This window comes from Agelaius tricolor, unplaced genomic scaffold (assembly GCF_023055355.1).
Source record: "Agelaius tricolor isolate 1412-34295 unplaced genomic scaffold, bAgeTri1.0.p SCAF_7, whole genome shotgun sequence".
Taxonomy (NCBI): domain Eukaryota; kingdom Metazoa; phylum Chordata; class Aves; order Passeriformes; family Icteridae; genus Agelaius; species Agelaius tricolor.
In genome coordinates, this window is record NW_027269267.1 from 8,846,197 (window position 1) to 8,860,204 (window position 14,008).

The following is a 14,008-nucleotide window of genomic DNA, read 5'->3' on the forward strand; positions in this document are numbered from 1 at the left end:
ACAGCTTTGGCTCTGTGCTTTCCTGAGCCCAAGAAGATCTGGATTTGTCTGATATGAGAGCATGCCAACCTCAGCATGGAGGGGAGCCAGGGAGGGAGCGAGAGGAATCCTCTGTCCCTGCTGTTGGCAGGGGATCTCTGCAATCCTTAAAGGGGTCTAGCTCCCAAAGCTGCCAGGGCTCAGCAGGAAAGTTAGCAAGAGGGAGACTGAGTCTCATCTGGGGAGCAGCAGGAGGCTCTGCTCCCTGCAATATGTCAGCAATAGCAAAAGTGGTCACAGAGCAGGACTCAGGGTGTTTTGGGACAAGGCACTGACTGCCCTTAACTGGAACAATTTTGCTCTTGCCCCTTCTGCCTGCATCACTCTCACCTTGCGACCAGAGACTGGTCAGGGTAATCAGAGATATTCTTTTCCTTTTCAGGTGTCTATCAGAACAGGTCCCAGAGTTGTTCTGTTCCTGCTCACACAGGTGAGCACCAGGTCTGCAGATCTCCTTAACAGCAAGCACAGGAAATCTTGAAAATAAATCACCCTTCCCTTGCTAGAGACTGACTGAAAAGGGAAAGCACCAGCGTTGAGTCCTGGTTTCAGCCACAGAAGTCCTAGGGCAATGCTGGCCCACAGAAGAAATTTACTACATATGCTCCCTATTTTTTTGTGCTTTAGCAGATGATGTTAACATCTGTATTTCTCAAGTGAAGATACACAATTTCATTACAAAGGGGTTTGTCAGATGGTAACCCTTGTGTAGCAGTTTAAGATGTTATTGCCTCCAGCTCTGTGCTCTGTCCCTCTGTTCAAAGTCCCAACCTTTGCAGGAGGAGATGTGCAGCCACCTACACCTGCTCCCATTCCCAATCCTGCACATTAAACCTTCAACTAAGGCTGTGGATCAAAATTTGGAGCCACCACAGAAGAGGTGACATTTCCTTCACCTCACATTGCTAAGGGGGCAATAACCTTACTGTGAATGAGTGACAGCTGGATCTGTCACACATTAAAGCAGTTGCTCAAGTTTCTCAAAGCTCATGTGTGGCAGTCAGAAGCCGTGCTGGCCCTGGAAGGAATTTTCTTGCACAGTAGTGCAGGTACAGTGATTTGAACAACAGAGTTTGTTACTGGCTGTGTAGCTGTATCACCATTTCTGCTCTTTGTGCTCCTAAAAAAAGCAAAGCTATATTTTACGAGCAAGCCAAACTATCCCAGAAAACACGAACTCTCACCAGTGTAGCTGGATCTGCACCAGAGGCTTCTGCTGACACAGTTAAGACAGTCAAGGATTATTCTGCTTTTCTCTCCTATCAACCCACCAGGCTGGAAAATATCTGCTGTAGAGAGCAGAATAAAAGAGATCACAATAGTTTGTCTTTTCTGTGGTGCTCCAATTTAAACAGGATCACATGGGCAGCATCCGTGGGTGCAGCTTTACTGCAGAGATCGATTTCAGCGCCCTGAGGAATTTGACCAGTGGTAATGTAGCGTGGCTTTAAAATTAGAAAACCCAATTACAGCCAGGCTCTGTCTGCACAGCTTCTGCTTTGGAGGTTGGGGCCACCAGCCTGTTCATGGGAGCAGAAACCTGCCAGAGGTGCCCCATGGCCAGCCCTTGAAAACAAAATATTGGGAGTGCACGTGAAGAGAAGCACAGAGTTACACGGAGCTGCTGGGCTGTCTGCTTGTATAACCATTTTCTACTCACAGAGAAGTGATTCTGGCAGAGTATAAATACTGCCATAACAGCTCTGAGAGCACTGCTGAAGGAGAAATATGTGGTTTAGCAGGGATGGCTAGTGAAGCACTTATGTCACCTCCTTGCAGGGTGATGGAAGTATTGTATTATTACTAACCTATCCTAGGAAATGGAAACCCTCCATCATTTTCCTTGTCCCTGTGCTTTAAAAAGGAGAGTGGTGAACCATATGGTGTCCTCTACAGGCTAAGAATTTGTGGACAAATTACTAAATTCATTAAAGCCAAGCAGATAAAATCTTGGTCCTACTGACTTCAGTGGGACCTGGATTTTGCTTTATGTTCACAAACTTGCCCGTGTGTATAAAGTCCTTTTGTACTGTGTTCTGCTCTTGTGTAATAGTTAACTTACTTCCCAGTATTAATGTTTAACATAGATTTTTTTCTGAAAAAAGTAGTTTTTAATGTAGAGCTAATTGATTCTCTCTGTGCCCTGAGTTGCTGGTAACTGAACCATACTTCCTTTGCAGAGGGGTGATGCATGGGGATATTATTATCTGACCCTGGGACTGGGGGGCAAAAAATCCACTGTGTCATTTCCCCATCATTCCTGCAACTATTTAAAGCAGCCAGCAGTAGTGGAATATTCCCCCATTTCCCACTGGTGGTAGTCTGTGCTCACCTTCCAGTGGAAGGAAGAACAGCCCATTTTGCTCACCAGTGGAGAAGATGTTCAAAGATAGCCACTTTCTCATCTTGCTTCTCCTATAAATCCTCAGTAGCCTTGGGCACTTCACTTCTTGTCCCTCCCCTTTTTCTCAAATTGATAAACAAAGGATAATATTTATACAGTCTTTCAGCTGTTGTGATGGCTATTAATTACTGCTCTGAAATTAATGTATGGTGCAAGTACTAAGTGTCATTTAATTATTAAATTTCAGAATTATTTGACTCTATGGGTTATTTTTAACTCTTGCTTCTTAGTCTATATAGAAAACAGATCTATTTCTTTCAGTCTGCAAAAGTCTGTGTTAATGGCAAAGGTATCTACTTGAAGCTGGATGTTACAGCAATATGAGACTTTCTGGATGCCTAGAAAACAGTACTGTTTGCACCATCCTCTATACCCACTACTGCACCTTCTTCCTTCCTGTCTCCTCCCTCCCTTTCTTTGCACTGAATGGTGTGGTTTTCCCACATTGCTATATTAAACCTACCTGGAGGTTCTGCCTATCTGCAAACAGCTTGGTCTTAAGATTAACCTGACCCCAATCTTACCTTCAAAACTCATTCAATTCCTGTCTTCTAAACTCTCGACAAGTTCTTAATTTCTTTTCAAGCTAAGAAAAACAAATTCTGGGGGTTTTTTAATGATTTATGACTGAAAAATCTTTGGGGATTTGGCTGAACTCTATGTGGAGGGCTCAAATAGAGGGTTTGTATATTGTTAGATATGTCACTCATAGTTGCACTGAATGGGTGTTGCTTGGTCTGTGTCTGCACTGACCCATGACAGGGATTTTGTGTGTGTGTGTGCTCATGGAAAGAGGCAGAGAGCTGCACTTCTCCCAGCTTTGTCCTGCTCCCTCAGGAACATGGAGAAAAAGCAGTGCTTGTGCTGCAGGGACCATGGGGACCTGTATTTGCTGCATTCCCCACTGTCATTCTCATACACCCTCTGCCTGGTGTGTGCTGGTTGTTTCCATGGTCTAGAGAAGAGCAGCATTTTATCTGTGAAGAATTCAGAAGGATCTCATCCCCAATGTCTCCAGCAGACAGGGACAACAGGGTCCTAGTATTTGTAGCTAGTTAAAATTAAAAAAAAGAACCCTCATACTCCAAAAGTCATAGGGAGGATTTAGGGGAAAGGATGAGAGTTGCATGCTCAGCTGCTTGTCTTTAAAACCTGATAGGATCAATGTTCAGTCAGCAAAAGGTTGTAATAAATTTCTCTGCAGGATATTTCTCTTCTACAGACAGTTTTGGTGAGTCTACAGAGGCTAACTCAAGAAATGCCCATAATTTCTCAAATGCTCAAATCTGTGCACTGCCAATAACTCTATTCAGGGAGCACTGGGTAATATCTAAAAGGCACAGTGACCTCCCTGTGCCAGACAAATAGCACAGCTGCTGCAAATGAATCTGAGGAAAAGGAGGCCAGTGTGTTTATACCAGAGTGCAGGGAGGAGCAGGAGGCTCCTCAGATTCTCTCCTAACCCAGCTGTTGCCCCTGAGATCCCCCTTGCCCCAGGGAGGGCACGATTCAGGATGCTAAAGAGCCATGGCCTCAGGCAGAATCTTTTTCCAGAGGAGATGTAGGAAGAAAATATAAATGTAGAAAGTTAGGGAGCAACACAGAGCCATCAGCCAGTTCCTCTGGCCTAGTCCCTGAGGAAGAGGCCAGAGAGGCAGACCCAGACAAATGACCATTGCTCCACCCTTGTCTTGCTTTATGCACTGAGCCAAAAGTCAATTTTTTCTATGTAAAAAAAAAAAAAAAAAAAAAAAAAAAAAAAAAATCTGTACAATATTTTTTGTTCTAGAAAAGCCAAAATACCTTGAAAGGGCTTTCTTGCTTTCTTCTCTCCACTAGAGGGGTGGTTCTGAGCAGGCTGAGAATGGCAACACTGGGGAGAGGAAAAGCTTTCAACTATATAGGAGCAAAAATGATGGCAGCCAGTATGGCTCCAAGCTTGTTAGGAGAAATGTATGGAAAAGACAAGAACAATATAGGAGACAAAAATAGCTGTATACTGTACCCAGTAGCTACAGAAAAAAAAAAACCCAAAACCAATACTTTGAAGCAGTAAAGCTTCTGTCTTGCTGGTAAGAAAAAAACAAGCAGAAGGGTTTTCCACTAGAAAATGAAGGGATGACCATTTGACAAGAGGGTGTCTTGGATGGCAGAGTATTTTTTTCTTGGTATGACAGTTACTGTGTTGAGTCTTGAGGTATGAATCATGCTGCAGTAGGACAAATAGTTAAATGGGTCTGAATAATTCAGCACATCTGAACAGAAAGGAAGGAGTGCTGGAGATTGAAAAATGGGAAATTGTCATTCCACAGAGAAAAGGGTTTGAGTAACAGTGAGAGTGGCTCTTTATACATTCCCAGCATGTCCATGCAGCAGCTACAGCAGTAATGTAGTAATCAGTTAGAGTCAGGGTGCATTTGAGCTGTTACAAAATACATGGTTTGATTTGGTTCCATACCACAGCTCTTCTTCTATTTGCTGTTATGGTTTTCCATCAGTATATAATATTCTGCCTAACTGTATTTTAATAGCACACTATGGGCAGCTCTGTGCTCTGCTGAAAACAAAATATTTAAACAAAGAACTGAAAATTTTTAACCCATTCATATTTCATGGCTAAGTTTATTGAATTTTTTATAGCACTGCAATAGTTTTCTGCAGAGGTCACAGTGGCCTTTTGCTAATAGGGAGCATAACAAGTTGATCCATTATAATATGGCTCCAAAGTCTGAAATATGGCAGCTGAGAAGTAGAAAGGTAGAAAACAGCAGGGACTTTCCCAGAGACTTTTTGAGGGGTCAGACATGAATTATTTGTAACACAGGCAGAAATGTGCAGTGGTTATTGCTTCAGCTTCACATTGGTGCCTGAGGGGGCTCAGTCACTGTTTGGCCTCAGCCCCATCTGAGCTCAGCATCACCCAGAGCTGGATTCATGGGTCACTCCAGCTGGAGCACACTGTCCAGCCCACTTCCCAGGCACCTCTGAGCTGCCTTCTAGCCCTGAGCATGCCGAGGCTGCACATGAAGCAAAATGAAGCCATTCACAGCTGGCATGCTGTGGGAGCTTGGAAGACAAGCCCTATGAGTCTGGCTGCTCTGCCACTGCCATGGCAGAGCCACCAGCCTGCTCCAGCTCCTGCACAGCTGCTGCTGCCAATGCCCAGCAACAAGGGTACCCAAAGCTATCATTAGCAGCCCTTAAGCAAAGCAGTTGGGAAGCAGCACGGGGAAACACAAAACCTCTGATTGCAGGAAGCTGGGATAAAGTCCTAGCACCCTGGGAGAAAGCAAAACCTGTGTTCTAAAATCCCCTTTCAGAACAAGTCAGGCTCTCAGCTGCTGGGGTGACTCGTGGCTGAGGATGCCATTGATAGGGAGGGTGCGACACCTCACTGGAGTCTCATCTCCAGGCTGAACATAACTAGGTGAGCATGTCATCTGCAGTTAAACAGGACACAAGCAAGACCCTGACTCAGAAAGTGTTCCTGGATGGCACAGTCATGGAAGTGACCACCTGTCAGCTGGGCACATTTTGGGAATGTGGCAGCAGGGCTTTGTCAGCCTCGAGGACACGTGACAGAGCATCAACCTGGGGTGCTGCAGACATGCCTGGAGCATGACTAAGAAGGGATGTCCATAGACAAACTTAGCACATTCTAATTCAGGACAGGGCCAGACTTGTATCAAATCATGTGATGCCCCATTTAAAATAATTTTTAACCAATTTTTTAGTGCTTAAAAAAACCAAACTTCTGTTTTATGTGGATGTAGCTATATTTTTGTAAGACAGCAATTGTGCCTTCTATCTTCTTTGGGGTTTCCATTTTGTACTGATAAAAGTAAAGCAAAGCAAAATCTCGTTAGTGTCTTCTGGAAATAGTTCACAGAGTTGTGGTTTCCATCAGAGCAGCTGATTTTGCATTCCAGGCTTGGGGAGCATCACACAAACCAGCACAGGGGCTTGGCACAGCAACACTCACCACTTCCAAGATGATTTGCCTGTCAGGCACCCATGCAAATGGCATTGTGTCTGTGATAAGCAACTCTCTCCTCATTATCCTCTCTAAAAAGCTTAAACAACTTTCTGATTAATTCAGGAGGAGTGGATAAGGACCCTGTCATTTTACACTGCTTAATGCTTTCCATTACAAAAGACCATCATGATGTTTCACCAGAAGTTTTCATATATTCAGTGTTTTGCTGTGGGTGAGGGGAGCTGGATTTTTAGCAGCAGCAAAGGCTTTTGGCTGAAAGAGTGAAATTCTTGCTAGGTTTTTGTGAAGAAGTATATTGCCCCCAAAATATCACCCTTAATTTTAGTCTTTGGGAAAGACTTGCTTCCTTGCCAGCCATCAGCTTTCTGAGGATAAGCTGTGGCTGTAGCAAAACCACTGATTTACTCCTCTTGGGAGGGCTCAGTATCTCTGCTGAAGCAATCAGTGATGAGAAGAGAGACAGGCCAGGGGCCTTCCCTCTCCCTGTGCAATCACACATAACCAGCAACCCCTCAATCAGTCCAAGCTGCAGGATAAGGATCCGCTGCCAACGGCACCAAATAAATAAACCCCACCAACATTGCCCCTAAATAAACCACAACCAGCACCAAAGACACAAAAGAAGCCCCTAAACTCACCAATCAACCACACCCTGCAACAGCTGCTACAGCTAATCCCACCACTCCATAACAGGGAGACTATCAGACTGCCAGCCCCTGGACACAGCAGCAGAATGGGGCTCCATGTCAAACAGCAGAATTCCCCCTCCTGCCTCCAGCTCCTGCCTCCCCACACTGCAGGGCCCTCCTGTCTCCAGAAGGTGACCAAGGAGTCCTGGGTGTGTCCATTCCCCAGCCTGGAGGGGACACTCAGGACTCAGTTCTGCTGTCCCAAGATCCCTTGTGCTATTTCAGACACCCTCTTCTCTCCTGCAGGTCTCTCTGGGGCTGAAGGAAAAGCAGGAGACCCACAATCTTCTGGAGAGGTGGCTGGAGAGTAAACAAGGTTCCCTAGAGTGTGTAATAGAGCAGCAGAAGTCCATGATTAGGGAACAGATTCAGATGCTCCTCTTTATCTCCACTTTCAGACACCCAAACACACAGGTACCTGCAGGTGGAGTGAATGTCTCAGCTCCTGTTACTGTCACTGGAGAGCCCTTTAGTAGGATCTGGGGAGCTGTGAATTCACCAGACATCCCATTTTAGGGAAGTTCTGTAGAACCCAATGACCACAGTGGCAGGACAGGTAAGAGTTTCACATGTAGGCAGCTATTCCAGCAACACCCAAATTTTGGGGTCTGGGCCTGGAGGCAAGTCCCATCCTCTGTGTCTGTGTCTGGAGTTCAGGTCCTTCTCACAAGGACAGCAGGTTGCTACAGTTACATATCATTTGTTCTTCATCATTTTCCACACCAGGAGAAAAAATGGAGAATTACATTTAAAAACAGAAGCATGCAAAAAAATTTATGTTAAGAAACAAGTTGCAAAGTCAGATACTTGAAAATTAAAAGTTCTGTATGCAGAAGCCATTCTGCAAAGCCTAATTCAGTTACCTTGTGAATATATTGCAATTTTCCACATTTTACAGCAGTATAATTTTTTCATATCCACCTCTCTCTTCATTTTGCATTTCAAATTACTTTCCTCCTATGTCTAACAATACATTATTAATATAAATATAGCCATTCAAATGTATTACAAATACCTCTGTAGAAACATTGTATTTATTTAGGCTGCATAGTCAAGCACTTGAAAGCCAGGAAATGCCAGATGTACACACTGCAAGCACAGTGAGATACATTCTCTAGCCCAGAAATCTTATGAATCAAATTAACACAAGGTGAACCATCTGCCATGGGGATAGGATGGGAAGACAAAAATAATAGTGACCAGGACATGTTATATAACCTAGGTATGAGCACTGAGAGAAAATGAGTGATTGCCTTTGTTTCCTGCTAAGAGGTTTCAAGAGACCTCTTGGCCCTGATGCTGTTGACATTCCTGGAATAAAGTTCTGCATATTGCACATATCCCTGGATCTTCTGAAATGGCATCATCAGAAGCAGTGCCTGTGGGGGCTCAGAGAAGCCTTTCTCCAATACTTGTTAACAGACAAATTCCCGGTGTTAGGACTTTGCAGTACTAAGTGGGAGTTCATCTAGCAAAAGTGCTGCAAGTTTTTAAAAAAAGGATATTTCATGTTCCAGAGCATGACTGTGGGCTCCAGGATAAGGGTAGCCTACCCTGAGCCCACTGTGCTGAAAAGCCAGGGCCTTGCAGTGCAGATCCTGCCCTGAGTGGCCTCACATCACTGGGAGCTGGCACATGCTTGGATTAACCTTCTTCTTCATGTTCAGTGTTCTTTTCAGGGGTGGATATCTGAGCATGGGTGTGTGCCACAGCACTGGATGTTGTATGCAGAGCTGTGATCCCATTCTCTGTGTCTCTGAGTACCTCCTGCTGGCTCTAGTGACAGGCAATGGCACTGACACTGCCTGCTGTCCCCATGAGGGATACTTTAGACATCCAGGACAGAAAAACAAGGAGATAAAATGGAATTAAGTTCTCAACTTGATCTCCTTGCCAGTTGTTCCCCCAGATCATTACCTCTGCTACAACTCCTGCTGTCAGTGTGATGCCTCTCTTTGTATGCTCAAAAATAAAATATCTCAACAATGTGAATGTAGGAGGAGACAGTAATGTAATTCTATGCCCCTTTTGCTAGACTGGCTGCAGGCCACTCTTTTGCCCCAAATGCATCTTTCTCCAGCAGGCTCTGTGGAGCATCCCAAGCTGCTCTGTGCTGCAGGTTTCTGATGCAGGTACTGGTGGAAAGGCTCTTGAAGAACACTGGCTTTTCAAAAACTCTCTGGACTACTGTTTCACCAATCTGCCTGCTAATTTCAGATTCAGATTCATGCCTCTTCTGTGGGATCCAGGGGTATTTCCCAGCTCCTAGATCTGTGTCGGTGTGTGCCTTCTTCCCACTTCCATTCCTGAGGCTGAATCACAGCTTGGATATTTGTCAGGCCCCTGTCTCCACATTCCAGAAGCCTGCATGAGCTGTCCAGAGAAGGAGCAGTGACACACTTTCCCTGTCCTTCTTTTGGAAAGAAGAGGAGAGACAGCAGGCCTGCAGGGCTCACCACAGGGCCAGCATGGCCTGTGCCACCTGAGCAGCACCCTGGCATGAGCCCTTCAAACTCTGCACAATCTGTTCCCAATTTCTGGTCTGTCAGATGATTCATGACACAGAGGAGAAGAATAAATATAAATGGCAACTCTCTCCATGCTGCTGTTAATCATTTCAGAGTATTGTTGTGCCAGCACTCTCCTCCCACTGGCTGACACCCCTCCAGAGTGTTTGTGTCTCATAGGCTTGTGCAGCAAAGGGGGGTAAACACCAGAGAGGCCACATCCCTGCACATTTGTGGTTCTAATAGCCAATGTTCTCCCTTGTTACTCCTGGAAACTCTGCAATCCACTCCCCACCCACGTGCCTGCCATCTCCTTCAGGCTTTTTGGTGGTGGTTCTCACCCATGTGAGAACAACTGCACACAGCTCATCCTCAGAGTCGTGTCAAATGCTGCTTTCTTTCTAGAAGGAGGAACTGTGGGAAGGGTGTGGAGATCTTCCCTTTCCTGGTTTCTTTTGAAAAAATACCTTCTCTGTAATGACCACAACAAAATGCTCTTTTTCTTCTCTTTTATACATGCTTCAAAGCACACCCCTTGCCCTGATCTTTCTTTGGAGCATGCACTTCGTTCCTATTACTCTTTGCTGTTGTTAGTATTGATCATTATAGTGGTTTTTAAGTTTCCTTTCTCCAGTAGGTGGAAAAAACCCACCACTCCTCTGACCTTTAGAAATGCTTTTCTTAGCTATCAGCATAACTCAATGTGCAAGATTTAAAAAGGGCTGGAAGAAGATACATCTCTGCTGGTTTGTAAAAGTGGGGTCAAGTGGGTGGAGGAAAGAAATTATATGAATAGAGAGGTGTGAATTTATCTTCTTTATGCTGTTTGTTGTATGCATTCCACCCTGTCTCTTGGCCTGCACAGGAACAGGCAGGTCCACACTTACCCTACATGGTGCCATTAACACTAGAATATTCTCTGAAATCTTTAATTACCCCAAGGACTTCAACACAAGCTGCCAAACAGAGTTCTATCACTGCAGCATTTTTGTCTAACTTAATTGACATTCCTTTTAAAAGCACCCCTAAGCCACCCCAAAATGTCATTAGTTAAAAATGTGATGTTTCTGTGTTTGGCACAAAAATGGAGGAAGGCATTTTCTCACTGCAGGTGTGTTGGAGCTTCCCTGTGGTACCTGTGGTACCTTCCATTACATCACCCACCAGGAAACTGCACATTTCCACAGCAAAAGGCTACAGCAGTGTCAGTGCTGAAGCAGAATGAGAGGGGAAGGAAGAAACACCTTTCTTTTTAAACATGTGTATAGCTCAACTGGCTAAAATGGCTTTAGAAAAAAATGCAGATAAAGTCCCTTCCTTATGAGGCTGAGTCAGAGGAATTGCTAAGAGAATTAGTCTGAAAATTCAGAAGTGAAATTACAAATTAAATAGAATATGTCCTGGAGACTTCACAATGGAAATATTGTTCTATAAGTGCTAATAACATATTTACCATTGCTTTCTATCTAGGCCAAAGAAAAGTGAAGGGGAAAAAAAAAGAGTGGGAATAGAAGGTTAAACACTTCAGTGTGATGCAATGCTGTGATGTCTCTCTTAGCTGCCAACAAAAGCAACACTTTGAGTTTTGGCTGATAATTCAACTGGGAGGTTTTCAAAGACCTTTACTGATTAGCAGAAGAACAACTGTAACATAAATAGCAGCACAGACTAAGCAGAACAATAGAGGGAGAAAACACAACATCTCCAAAAGAAAACTCTGTGCATCTCTCTGGCAGCCAGTTCAGTGTCTGGAGTACAGCAGTCTGTCCCTTCAGGAAAATGAGACAAGATGTGAACTGGGCAATCAGTCACATCCCATCTTTCTGGGGTTGCTTGGAGTTGGACCTTTCTCTGCCTCCTGAACTGATGTTGCAAAGCAGCAAAGCTGTTGTTGTTGTTGTTGTTATTGTGTTGTTGTTGCCCTTTTGTGATGCCTCCTCATTACAGACTTGCAATGCCTCACATGTGTTTTGAGATCTGCTTTCTGTATTTCTTCATTCATACCTGTGGTTTTTTGCTCACATCATCCTCATGCTTGATCATTTCTACCTACAAGCAGGTTGTGTCCCCATGGCTCCTGGCTTGGCTGGCTCAAAGGCTTCAGGTGCATTTGTTTGTGAGAAATGCTTTTGTGGAGAAAACCCACCCTGCATGGGAGGAGAGGAAGAAAGAAAAACAATGTAATATATTTCCTCTATTGTTGCTTTTGCAACCCACTGATCATTGTTAATATAAGTAATTTACTTTTCCTTTAATAAGTTGACAGAATCCAGAATAGAAGGTGTGTTTATCATAAACTTGGAGATGCTGGAGACATGAAGGACTTAGTGGCCTCTAAGACTGTCTCTTGAGACAGCATTCCTAACAATCCATTATTCTTTCCAGATATTTGTAACAGCTAGTGAGCCTTAAAAATGCTCTACCTTAAAAAAAGGTCTGTGATATTTTCTTTACTTCCCTTCCTAGAGGTAAAAGTGGCAATAGGAGACCCAGGCTGCTTTCAGCTCATGTCTAATATAGGAAAAAATCAGACATCTCCAGAGGTTTCACCAGAGCAGTTTTCTCTCAGCTCTAATCAGTAAGAATGAGAAAAGAAGATATTTGCAGTTGCCTGCTGGGTCCATCATTTTTCTTTGTTAGTGGACTACAATATCTGTGTTCATAGCACAAGAATGCAGCCAACAGATCCTAGACATACCATATATTTCTGGGGTTTAGCAACCCATAAAAGCAGAGAGTAGCATCTGATTTATCTCAGCAAATGGCTCCAACTGTTCTCAGAAACATATTTTTCTCATCAAAGGAGGTGTTCCCTAGTTTAAGTCTTGATTTGAATCTCCTTGCCCAGGGATATCTTTACAGAACTACTTATAAAATATTATCCACTTCATAAATGCATTTTGAATGCTTTGTTCATGCAGTGACTCTCCCAAAATCATTGTTTCTTCCCAAAGGAAACTAGCAGGACCATTAGTAATTGCTGGATTATCAAACAGTGCACAACCTCATTTTCTGGCCTAAGCAAATTGTTGGAGTTTCATAAATGCTCAGTCACGTGCATTATTCTACTATACTGACCAAGGAGAAGGTAAATGACCCACAGAGGCACAGAAAAATATTTACATTCCTGAATGATCTGGTACTTCACTTGCTTACTGCCTGTGGTGCTGCTTCTCTCATGGGTCAATGTAAGGGATGCCTGGGCCTTATGTCCCACAATATATTGATAAGAGAATGATGACAAGCAATGATGTTATAAATATCTGACATTTATCTTGGCCTGGTTTTAAATAGTGGAGTCAACCTTTACTCATCTCCAACCCTCCAGCACAGTTGTTTTATGGTCCCTCCCTTCTTCCTCTCCCACCAACTTTCTGGTTTTGCCTCTGAAGCCTAAATCCTGGTATGACACAGAGATGAAAAATCTCCAGGCTGGTCTCCATCAGAAAAAAATTCTACTGGTGTTCATATGCCTCCATAAATCACTGGACAGCCTCTTCCTTCCAGAAAGGAAATCGAAAGAGGAGCGTGACAGATACATATTTTTGATTGTTTAATACTTAGTTTTAACCAAAAGGTGAATGCACTGAAAAGACAAGGCAGAGATACATTAGAGGGATTCTTTTTCTTCAGGTGGGAAATGCTGGTTTGACAAAACTGATTTTTTACTGTTACATATGGCTTCCATTAAAATATTTGCAAAATATCTTGAAATATTCCACTCTTACCTTTGTGCTACAGCTTTTATATTACACTGATATTTTACATAAATGAAAAATGAAGTCTAATTTAATGAGCCCAAAGGAAACAATTTGACTTTAGTGTTTGAATGTTTGCCCCATCAAAAAAAAAAAAAAAAAATCAGTGCAAGTCACTTTTATTTATGATTCAGAATGAAACCAAATTTTGAAATCCTGCAGCTTTCCTGAGGATGGGATTTCTGGTTTCTGACTGCCCCTGGTTCTGGGCTGATCATGGCACAGAAATGGGACTGAAGGGGTGCAGCACACGACTTGGCCTGAGCTCTCTGCTCTGTACCACAACATCCAAGTGCCACAAAAGCTTCATTCAGCAGCATCCTTGGAAAACTTCTTTTTAACTCATTTTAGTTGCTTTTTCTTTTCTTATTTACTGTTGGTGGGGCTTTTTTTCCTTTTATTTTTCCCTCTTTTTCTCTTCCAGGGACTTTTTTCGTAGTCTTGCTTTTCCTTTTTTCTCTCTTAAATGGTTTGGTGAGTGTGATGCTCTCTGTTGGCAGTCCATATGTGGGTTAAAAAATTAGGAGAGATGCTTTGCCCTTGCCTAGGGGTGGCTAAACTGCCTAAAATTTCTCCCTGGGAGACTGACTTGAATCCCTGCAGGAAGGTGGGAA